Below are 12,477 nucleotides of genomic sequence, written 5' to 3'. Positions count from 1 at the left end.
TTCTTTTATTATGCTTCCAGGTATAAATTTTATCTCTGAATCAGAAAACATGTCTGCAGTGAACATTTTTGGCCTTTGAAATTTACCAGATGGTACAAAGGAGATTCTGAATAATAATAAAAAGTTAATAGGGATAGATAGCTTTGAATCTCTCCAAGGAATTGAAAATCTGTGCTCTTATTCATCCTAATGAAGAAAGACCATCTAAGTAGTAATGACTTAGAAAGAGAGAAAAGAAAAGGCTTTGAAGGGTTTTCAGTGCAATTGGACATGTACTGAACTGTGGATAACAAAGCGGTGATAGTCACGATAGATAGATGACTCTTCTTCCATTTCAACTTGAATGACTATAACATCAAACCAAAGTTGTAAAAAAAAAGATTAAAAAATCACAAATACCATTAACAGTAAGCTACAAATGATCTGTTTGAGATATTTTAGGTATGTATTTGTTCCTGATTTTAAAACTTTCTATGTGTTATTTAACTTCTCTCAACTTCAGTTTATGCCTCTGTAAAATGGCAATGACACCTAATTTTTAGGGTTTGAGTTGTAAATGAAATAATATGCCAAGCACCTACCACATGCCCTGACTTCTTTCACCAAGAAGTGCAATATATTCACTAATGCTTATAGTATAAAATGAAGTATTGAATATGTGATGTGCTACATTTTATTAATTTTGTCCATTAATATTGTTGCATACTCTACCACTGTTGGTTGAGCTGTGCAGCTAAGAAATACTATTCATTGATAACCTAAAGTTACAATTTCTAGTGAAAAAGTTCATCCTATTCTTCACTGGGAAAAATGCAGTGCTAAAATTTTAATTTATGAAATACTACATTCCCAGATCTTCAATTCTTAAATATCTGGACTGTAAATTTGGTTCAGGAACTTTATCTCTTCTGGTCAGTCCAGCTCTGCCTTGAAACAGTGACTGGTCCATGTTCATGATAAATTGAAAGAAAATTAGAAACTTAGTAAGACAAATAGCAAACTATTGATTTCATTCTAATTATCTTTGTAACAGTTCGTTCCTGGCTTGGGTTCGTATTAATTACCCCTTGCAATCATATGGTATGTTATGTTCCTGGGACATGGTTCTCACCACCCTAAAGAAGGTGCATAGAATTAGGGTATCTGATTCTGGAAGCTAAATCCTTTGAATGGAGGCTTCTAAGTTACTGTAAATTTAAAAATTGCCTATCTCTTCAAGTCAAGGATGAGACTTGACTGTAGATGGCATTTAACATTTTTCAAAGTTATTTATAATTATTTAATTCACTTTTGCTAGTAACTTAGAGATATAAGCTATTTTCTATATTAACTATAAGTAAAGAAAGAAATATACGGAGTAGACTCTGTTTTCTGCAAACCTTTATTTTTCTGTGTTCTAAATCTGCATTGTTTTAGCTGTCTAAATGTACTTTGATTTTGATAGTTTTGGGGTCTTTGTTTTCCTCTACTCAAGATGCAAGTGTAATTTTTTTCATCAATCAACACACCTTTCATTTCGCTAATCAAAATCACTGTTTTCAACTCATTTAATCCTCATATCACCCCCAGAAATAGTAATTATTATTACTGTCAATGAATAGATAAGTAACTGAGAAAGCAACTTCTCCAAAGTAACAGGGAAAATAAAAAGCAAACTCATATAGCCTGCTCCCCCCCAAAAAACATGTATTTAATTAACTATGCTAAATAGCAAGTTAAGCAGTTGCCATGATTGACTTCTATTCATTTTGACATCATAATATATTCAAGAGGTTGAGTTTGTTCTTACCAATACCAGAAGTTATTTTCTTCTTGTGTAAGTAACTGTAACTCCTTTCTGTTAATTATTAAGGTCGATGAGTGATATGGTAGCAAGTGAAAGTCCCTGGCTCTACCCCTGGAACATAACTTGCACTCTTTATTCCTGTTTTCTTCAAGTACACTTAATCAAGTGCTTCTTCTGCATAATTTGCACACATCTTTGGGAATATGAAGATAAATGTGAATTAGAATGTGACCCTAATTTTGAGGAGCTCCCCAGATTGTTAGGGGCAATAAATTTGAAAGCAAATGAGTACAAGAGAGTGATACTGAGTTACAAGCATTGAATATATGGATGTGATGATTAAATTTGTCAACCTGACTGAGACACAGAATGCCCAGATATTTGGTTAAATATCATTTTGGTGTGTCTGTGAGGGTGTTTCTGGATGAGATTAACATTTGAATCAACAGACTGAGTAAATCAGATTGCCCTCCTCAGTGTGGGGTGTGGGCCTCATCAAATCTGTGGGAAGCCTAAAGTGAACAAAGGAAAGGTAAGGGAAAATTCTCTCTCTGCCTGACAACTTAAGCTGGGATATGGGTCTTCTTCTGTCCTCATACTGGAACATACATCATCAAAGTTCTTGGTTCTCAGCCTTTCAGACTAGACTGGCTTTCCTGGGTCTCCAGCCTGCAGATGGCATATTATGGGATTCCTCAGCTTCTATACTTGCATAAGCCCATTCCTTATAATGAATCATGTATGTTTTGTATTTATAAATATATATATATATATATATATATATATATATTTCTCCTATTGGTTCAGTTTCTCTGGAGAATCCTGACTAATACAACTGAAAAGTAAGAACACAGACATAGGGAGGGTCAGTTCCAAATCTTGGAGAAAGAAGGAAAATGATGAGAGCAGTTTTTATAAAGGAGGCCAAAAATGAATTAAATTTTATAGTGAAGTATTCATTACCAGAATTCCTTTTTTTCATATTTGTCTTTTTACCTTTCTTTTTTCTTTCTTCCTCCATTTCTTCACTTCTTTTCCCTTCCTTTCCATTGACACTTCCTTTGAGGTTTTGGTATATCACACTGTAGTGGATAAACCCTAAGGTGACTCCATTCAGTTCTATAAGCTTATGTAATATTTCCCCCTGAGTGAAAACTGAACCTGCAATCTTCTTCTAGCCAATAAAATATGGTAAAAAGTGAAGGCATTTTGAAGACATAATCAAGATTCCAAATCAGTTCATTTTGAGATCATAAAAAGGAAGACTGTCCTGAGTGGGCCTACCTTAATCAGGTGAAAAATTCTTAAGAGGGACTGAGGCCTTACCTGAGGTCAGAGAGTCTCAAAAAATACAAAGAAGTCTTAATTCACACAGGAAACCACGTGAATTGACACTTACTTCAAAAAATAAAGCAAAGAATATTTATTTTCACTTCTAAGTTTTAAGTTAATTTTATATATTACTATATGACTTAAAATCTAATTTGCATTTTAGCACTATTGATCTATATCCTATTTTAAAATATAAATGGGAAGGAGTTAAGATACAAATATCAAAATTCTCATGAGTCTTAAAATCAAATCCTTTTCTGAACCTAGCATACACCCAACACAAATAAGAAAATGCACTCTATCATAACTGGACATATAATTGGTAACTAAATAAACAAAATACATATTTCATTTATTCCAATAAAAAGAATCACCAATAAAGGGCCATAGGTCCCCTGGGGAAAGACTGGAAGAGGGATTAATAGTATAAATATGTGTCGGTATTGCAGGATTCTTTTTTAAGGGATCATGTCTTCCTCTTTATTCAAGGAATTCTGGGTCTTGAACTAACTCTAGTTTGAGAATTTATTGGAACTATGACTCTGTTATCTGGTGACTCAAGTCAGAATTCACTAGGTCTAGAGCTTTTCTTTTAAACAGATCAATTTGGACTATAGCAGGCTGCTCAGTTCTCGGGACACCATTATCAACTAGCCAAAGCCAAAGGTCTGTGAGAGTCAAATTATTTTAAACTGCTTTGCTTTGTGGAAATAAAGGAACACCAACCAAATGACAAAGGCAGCGTCTATTTATTGAGTGCTTGCTAGAGCAAGAGAGCCACCCATCATCAATTATCTTTTGTCAGGGACTCAAAGGTAGGCAGGGGAGTGGGAAAGCTTTATAGTGGAAAAAAAAGGGAAGGTTTTGTGTATGCTCTGATTGGAGACCGTTGGCATGGGCTCGAGGTGGGCTAATTAGAAGTAGAGTATTCTATGTGATTGTTTAGGAGTATGTACTTGACTTTCTCTGGTTGGTGCTAAGTTGGAAGCAGGGCCAAAAATTAGGGAAGCTGTCAGTCTTTAATAAAGTCCTCACCATTTGGGGGCCAATTGCTACAGAAGTTATTTTTTACCCTCCTGGATTGTTACTACAGACAGAAATTTGCAATTATGATTTACATCATGTTGGTTCCTGGGTTGTTTATTGTATATAACGGGTTGGTTTCCTGGGTAGATTGCTGCACAACTTCAGGTTATGGGTCATAGGTCTATTTTTATATATATATATATATATATATATATGATTTGACCATTGTCCATTTGTATATTCAGCCTCTCAGCTTCACTCTCCTTTATGGTAAGTAAGCCCACATTTTCCCTGGTGATTAGTGTGGACCCTGCTACCCCAGGATTCTAAAATTTCCATTGAATATAGGGATCCCAGTTTGATGGAAGCAGATCTCACTGTGGCCTACAGAGAAAAGCCACCACAGATATTCAAGGGTGCTGGGGCTCCCCTCATGAATTTCTTGCAGCTTTGATGAAGTAAATGCTCTCTGGACTTTCCCAGAGGATATAGTAAAGGGAAAAGTAGAGCAGGTCTTGCATGATAAATCTACTCAAGTATTCCAACAACCCTAAGCCTTTGGATACCTTTCTAAATATCTTCTGACATTTTAATTTATTGTCGGTAACTCTTGGGTTGATAATTCAGTCACCCAACCAAGCAAACTACTAGAGCCATTACCAGCTTCTCAAGCCTAGCCATGAATTCAGACTTTCTGCTTATGATGCTATATCAATAAATGTGTGCTGATTCAACTTATATATTATTTATACTCTGACCCCACATCCTTAGCAACCACAGAATTCTGTCACTATAAATTGGCAAAGTGATGCAATTCTCTTGTTATGTAGCACATCTTCTCATGGGTCACATCTTGTATCTCACTCTTTAAGACATGCTGGGAATTCAATCTAGTTAAAGATTTAGAAGCAGGAAAATGTGGTAGAGATAGATACTGGAAAGGATTAGCAATCTATTGTAATGAAATCACCATTGGAGAAACAGGTTCTTCGGGAAAGTAGGAAATATCCTCCATATGGAGGAGATGGAAAGGCTACTTCTGCTGGCAAAGAAAATTCTGTAGAATTTAATAGTTCAGGTTTTCCAGTTTCGTTGAAATCTGCCCATTTGGTCACATTCTAATTTTTAAGATCTCATCCCTTCCTGAGATACATTGTATGCTTAGGTGTATAATTTGTATTGTAATTCAGTCACCTGAAGGATAAATTTTGGATATTATGTTCAGAAAGCACAGCCTTGTGTCTACAAAAGGTAAAATTACTTTTAGAGTAATCACAGAAGCTTCTAGGTTCCTTATGTAGAACTTGAGTTGAGAACTAATGTAAAGGCTTGAGCTTAGCATTTTCTCTCCACATGTTCTCCAGTGCTCTTATGAGATAACAGTATAATCCTTCTACTTACTGACATTCTCTATGGCAACAAATGCCCTGTCACTAAGAATTTTGCCTTTTGTTGGTGCTTGCATTAGATTCTATTCTGTCAGAAACACTATCAATACCGAAGTTTGTATTAGAGTTCTATGGAAGAAGCATAACCACTCCAATACATGCAGTGAGAGATATATTGCAAGGATTTGACATTATGCAGTTGTGGCTGCTGGTTAAATAATCTCTTTACTGCTGTTACCTTTGTGTCTGATACTGAATGTTGAAGTCCAAAGAGCAGAAAATCAAGATATTAAGAAGGAGAGAATAGAGACAAGCTTAATCTCATGAGAATAAGCTAGGACCCATGAGCACAAGAAGACTGGAATCTACAAGGAAAGACTGGAAATTTATGTTCATCCTACCATCTCCAACCTTATTAACCAGACATCCTAAAGGAGATGTTGGAAACTGTCTTTACAGTGCTAAATACACACCTGCTCCAGGAGACAGAGAAGCTGAAAGAGGTGGATCAGTTGCTGGCCCAAAGCTTTTCTACCCCAATGAAGTAAGGCAGCAGATAAGCAAAGATGTGTGAGGTACAACAAACACCTTCCCCAAACTTCCATGCATTAAAAACAAGATGGCTGTTGCTTCACTACTGATCTCTGAATCTCATGAAAAATGTCTCTTGTCACCCAGGCTAACTAGAAATGTGAAGGGAAGGGAATTCAAGGAAATAGAGTTCAGTCTAGCCAAGTTGACATATTACAAAGAGAGCACTGTAGAGAAGCAAGGTTAATCATGCACAAGTAAGTATGCCTAATAACTAGCCAATTAATTAAATTTACAAATTACCAGCATGCTTACCATAACCTGTGTTCATAATTGCATACTGCAACCCTTTCCTTTGAATTCCTTTAAATATAACATACTAGTATTTTCTGGAAAATTTATAGAAATCTTCTGCCAGTCTAGTTATATCAATTTGTCTTTTGTCTAATGTTCCTTCTAACATTTCTCATTGATCTATTTTACCACTGTGCATTTAGGTATGGAATTAATTCTTATTAACCATCTAGGAATTAAGTGTATCTTTTTAATCCAACTTATGTGCCTTTCATCAAATTATTAAAATTGGCTGTCACTATCTCATTTAATATGGCTTCTACCATGTCCTGAGGTAATTTTTAGGACTGTTCATAAATATATTTCTCCTCTTTTCTGTACATGTTAGAATTGCATACCACATCCCTCTTGAGTTAAGCCTGGATGTGTGACTTACTATGGTGAATGTACTCTGCCAAAAGTGACACGTATCACATTTCAGGTGAGGCTTTAAGGTCCAGTGTATAATTTCCCTGTTAGGAAAAGTGGCATTGCTCCAGATAATAGAAGTTCCATTAGTTTATGTGGGTAGCTGGGATAATTGGCCATGACCTTCACAACTGACCTAAACTTCCAGATTTCCCAAAGGCAGTGTTCTGGCTATAATACCCTGCATTTTCAATGCTAAGGTAAGCCCTAAATTCTTACTATTAAATGGTTCCCTTTGCTTTTACTTCTGCTTTCCTAATTTAAAGATTGGCTAAAACGTTAACATTTTATAAAACGCTGGAAATTTAAGGAGTAGTGAACATAAACCTAGCACGTGTGTGTTTCGCAAAAGCTGAGATAGAAAGATCTCCTTGAAAACTTTTCTCTACATGGTATGGATGTTTAAGGGCTAGAAATTACCTCAGCCAAGAATCAGATGACTGCACCTGTACTCTTTATGGTCAGAGATGAGAACATAGCAATCACTATTTGTATAGATATCACTTACATTTTCTCATTCCATCTAGAGAAGCTCTAACACAGAAATCACTAGTCACATGTAACTATTGAGTATGTGAAATGTGGCCAGTCCAAGTTAAGCTGTGTTTTCGATATAAAATACACATTAGATTCAAAACCTTAGGACCAAAAGAAATAATAATAATGTGAAATATCTCATTGTCAATTTTTTGTATTGAGTACATGTTAAAATGATGGATTAGATATAATTGCTTAAGTAAAGTTTATGATTAATATAAATTTCATCTGTTTCTATTTTAGATTTAAGTGTTTCTATGAGAAAAAATTTAAATTATGAATTTGACTTACATTATATTTCTATTGAATAGCATTAGTCTGGACATTGAGGATCAAATATTTCTATTATCTACAGAATGATTTCTAGTGAATTTTCCATTAAGTAATCATCACACTGAAGTTTAAAGTTTTTAGTACTTCTTCTTAAAGGAAACTCCTTTAAGAGATTTATTTATTATTGAGAATAAATTATTATTTATATATTTTTGAAAATTCTAGGGTAGTCTGAGCAGTATATATGTCTGAGTTGTGTTTACAGAGCATTTGTTAATGGAGATGTTTGATATTTTATACTAGACACCCCAGAAATTGCTATACTTCAAGGTGTTATTAAAAATGGGATTAAAGATACCCAAAGTCGGACTTTATGTCTAGAGTTTCAATATCAGACTTCTAAGATGTACATTTCATTCCCTGTCACTCAAATATATCTTTCAATTTGACTTAAAATTTATGACTTTCAAATTTGATCAGATGGCTGAAATTGTTTCTTATCCTTCACTGAACTTATTAGAAGTCCACACCACAAAGTTAGTGATGTAAGTAATTGATCCAATTTCCTCTCTTCTCAAGTATATTCGCCTATATAACCCAAGTGCCAAATTTGAATTTTGCTGAGTGATCTTAGAAAGAGAAAAAATACTGTAAAAAGTATCTTTATCTGATAACAAATTGCAAAGTTTATGAAGGGATTTTCAGATTTCTTTGATAATGTTATATGCATGATATATATTATATTATATTATATTTGTGTAATGAAAATATTGAGTGTTTTCAAAGTTATTCTAATGCTGGATAGAGATAAACATACAAACAATCTAGACTACTGATAAGAGTATCTCCTAGAAAACAATATTATGGCTAAGTTTAACTTTTGTATAACACTTTTTGCTTCTTCAAATTACTTTCACACATTTTCATAAAATAATTCACTTTAAAAACAGCATTACAATAAACTTCCCTCTTAGAACTGCTTTTGCTGCATCCCATAGGTTTTGGGTCGTCATGTTTTCATTGCCATTTGTTTCTAGGTATTTTTTGCTTTCCTCTTTGATTTCTTCAGCTATCTCTTGGTTATACTGTTTACCCTCCATGTGTTTGTATTCTTTACAGATGTTTTCCTGTAATTGATATCTAGTCTTATAGCGTTGTGATCAGAAAACATACTTGATGTGATTTCAATTTTCTTAAATTTACCAAGGCTTGATTTGTGAGTTTATAGCAATACAATCCTACCTTAAGCAACAAGAGAGGAGCTTCAAGATGGTGGAAGAGTAAGACATGGAGATCACCTTCCCTCTCACAAGTACATCAGAAATACATCTACATGTCAAACAACTCCTACAGAACACCTACTGAATGCTGGCAGAAAACCTCAGACCTCCCAAAAGGCAAGAAACTCCCCATGTAGCTGTGTAGGGCAAAAGAAAAAGCAGAGACAAAAGAAAAGGGATGGGACCTGCACCAGTGGGAGGGAGCTGTGAAGGAGGAAAGGTTTCCACACACTAGGAAGCCCCTTCGCTGGTGGAGACTGTGGGTGGCAGAGGGGGGAAGTTTCGGAGCCGTGGAGGAGAGCGCAGCAACAGGGGTGCGGAGGGCAAAGCACAGGGATTCCCGAACAGACGATCGGTGCTGACCAGCACTCACCAGCCCGAGACGCTTGTCTGCTCACCCGCTTGGGCGGGCGGGGGCTGGGAGCTGAGGCTCGGGCTTCGGTCGGATCACAGGGAGAGGACTGGGGTTGGTGGCGTGAACACAGCCTGAAAGGTGCTAGTGCGCCCCGGCTAGCTGGGAGGGAGTCCAGGAGAAAGTCTGGACCTGCCGAAGAGGCAAGAGACTTTTTCTTGCCTCATTGTTTCCTGGTGCACAAGGAGAGGGGATTAAGAGCGCTGCTTAAAGGAGCTCCAGAGATGGGCGCGAGCCGCGGCTATCAGCGCGGACCCCAGAGACAGGCATGAGACGCTAAGGCTGCTGCTGCAGCCACCAAGAAGCCTGTGCGCAAGCACAGGTCACTGTCCACACCTCCCCTCCTGGGAGCCTGTGCAGCCCACCACTGCCAGGGTCCCACGTTCCAGGGACAACTTCCCCGAGAGAACACATGGCGTGCATCAAGCTGGTGCAATGTCATGCTGGCCTCTGCTGCCGCAGGCTCACCCCACATTCTGTAGCCCTCCCTCCCCCAGCCTGAGTGAGCCAGAGCCCCCGAATCAGCTGCTCCTTTAACCCCATCCTGTCTGGGCGGGAACAGACACCCGCAGGCGACCTACATGCAGAGGCGGGGCCAAATCCAAAGCTGAACCCCAGGAGCTGTGCGAACACAGAAGAGAAAGGGAAATTTCTCCCAGCAGCCTCAGGAGCAGTGGATTAAAATACTCCACCATCAACTTGATGTACGCTGCATCTATGGAATACCTGTATAGACAACAAATCATCCCAAATTGAGGAGGTAGACTTTGGGAGCAACGATATATATATTTTCCCTTTTTCTCTTTTTGTGAGTGTGTATGTGTATGCTTCTGTGTGTGATTTTGTCTGTATAGTTTTGTTTTTACCATTTGTCCTAGGATTCTCTCTGTCCATTTTTTTCCTTTTTTTTTTTTTTTTTGTATAGTTTTTAGCACTCGTTATCATTGGTGGATTTCTTTTTTGGTTTGGTTCCTCTCTTCTTTCTTTTTTATTTTTTTGTTTTTTTATTACTTTAAAAAATTTTTAAATAATTTTTATTTTAATAACTTTATTTTATCTTCTTTTCTTTCTTTTTTTTACTTCCTTTTATTCTGAGCCGTGTGGATGAAAGGCGCTTGGTGCTCCACCCAGGAGTCAGGGCTGTGCCTCTGAGGTGGGAGAGCCAACTTCAGGACACTGGTCCACAAGAGACCTCCCAGCTCCACATAATATCAAATGGCAAAAATCTCCCAGAGATCTCCATCTCAACGCCAAGACCCAGCTCCAGTCAATGACCAGCAAGCTACAATGCTGGACACCCTACTCTATGCCAAATAACTAGCAAGACAGGAACATAACCCCACCCATTAGCAGAGAGGCTGCCTAAAGTCATAATAAGGCCAGAGACACCCCAAAACACACCACCAGACGTGGACCTGCACACCAGAAAGACAAGATCCAACCTCATCCACCAGAACACAGGCTCCAGTACCCTCCACCAGGAAACTTACACAACCCATTGAGCCAAACTTAGCCACTGGGGGCAGACACCAAAAACAATGTGAACTACGAACCTGCAGCCTGCAAAAAGGAGACCCCAAACACAGTAACTTAAGCAAAATGAGAAGACAGAGAAACAAACAGCAGCTGAAGGAGCAAGGTAAAAACCCACCAGACCTAACAAATGAAGAGGAAATAGGCAGTATACCTGAAAGAGAATTCAGAATAATGATGGTAAAGGTGATCCAAAATCTTGGAAATAAAATGGAGAACATACAAGCAACGTTTAACAAGGACACAGAAGAACAAAAGAGCAAATAAACAGTATTGAACAACACAATAAATGAAATTAAAAATACTCTAGAAGGGATCAATAGCAGAATAACTGAAACAGAAGAACGGACAAGTGACCTGGAAATTAAAATAGCAGAAATAATTACTGCAGAGCAGAATAAAGAAAAAAGACTGAAAAGAATTGAGGACAGTCTCATAGACCTCTGGGTCAACAATAAACACACAAACATTCGAATTATACGGGTCCCAGAAGAAGAAGAGAAAAAGAAAGGGACTGAGAAAATATTTGAGGAGATTATAGTTGAAAACTTCCCTATTAAAGGAAAGGAAATAGTTAATGAAGTCCAGGGAGCACAGAGACTCCCATACAGGATAAATCGAAGGAGATGCATGCCAAGACACATATTAATAAAACTAACAAAAATTAAATACAAAGAAAAAATATTAAAAGCAGCAAGGAAAAAACAACAATAACACACAAGGGAATCCCCATAAGGTTAACAGCTGAGCTTTCAGCAGAAACTCTGAACAGCAGAAACTCTGCAAGCCAGAAGGGAGTGGCAGGACATATTTAAAGTGATGAAAGAGAAAAACCTACAACCAAGGTTACTCTACCCAGCAAGGATCTCACTCAGATTTGACATAGAAATTAAAACCTTTACAGACAAGCAAAAGCTAAGAGAATTCAGCACCACCAAACCAGCTTTACAACAAATGCTAAAGGAACTTCTCTAGACAGGATACACAAGAGAAGGAAAAGACCTAAAATAACAAACCCAAAACAATCAAGAAAATGGTATTAGAAACATTCATATCACTAGAGTCTGTCATACAGAGTGAAGTAAGTCAGAAAGAGAAAGACAAATACCGTATGCTAACATATATATATGGAATTTAAGAAAAAAAAAAAGTCATGAAGAACCTAGGGTTAAGACAGGAATAAAGACACAGACCTACTGGAGAATGGACTTGAGGATATGGGGAGGAGGGAGGGTGAGCTGTGACAGGGCAAAAGAGAGGCATGGACATATATACACTAACAAACATAAGGTAGATAGCTAGTGGGAAGCAGCCGCATGACACAGGGATATCGGCTCGGTGCTTTGTGACCACCTGGAGGGGTGGGATAGGGAGGGTGGGAGGGAGAGAGACGCAAGAGGGAAGAGATATGGGAACATATGTATATGTATAACTGATTCACTTTGTTATAAAGCAGAAACTAACACACCATTGTAAAGCAATTATACCCCAATAAAGATGTTAAAAAATAAAAAAAAATTTTTTTAAAATTTAAAAAAAGAAACATTTATATCAATAATTATCCTAAATGTAAATGGATTAAATGCTCCAACCAAAAGACATAGACTGGTTGAATGG

At 37.3% G+C, this 12,477-nt stretch overlaps 1 pseudogene; it reads left to right on the top strand.

Moving 5' to 3' along the window:
* Positions 1-5,875: 5,875 nt before the first annotated feature.
* The window catches only part of LOC138842568 (tigger transposable element-derived protein 1-like), a 189,728-nt pseudogene continuing 183,126 nt past the window's right edge, over positions 5,876-12,477 (top strand).

This window comes from Globicephala melas, chromosome 2 (assembly GCF_963455315.2).
Source record: "Globicephala melas chromosome 2, mGloMel1.2, whole genome shotgun sequence".
In the NCBI taxonomy this organism is placed as follows: Eukaryota; Metazoa; Chordata; class Mammalia; order Artiodactyla; family Delphinidae; genus Globicephala; species Globicephala melas.
This window is presented reverse-complemented; position numbering and strand designations above follow the sequence as displayed.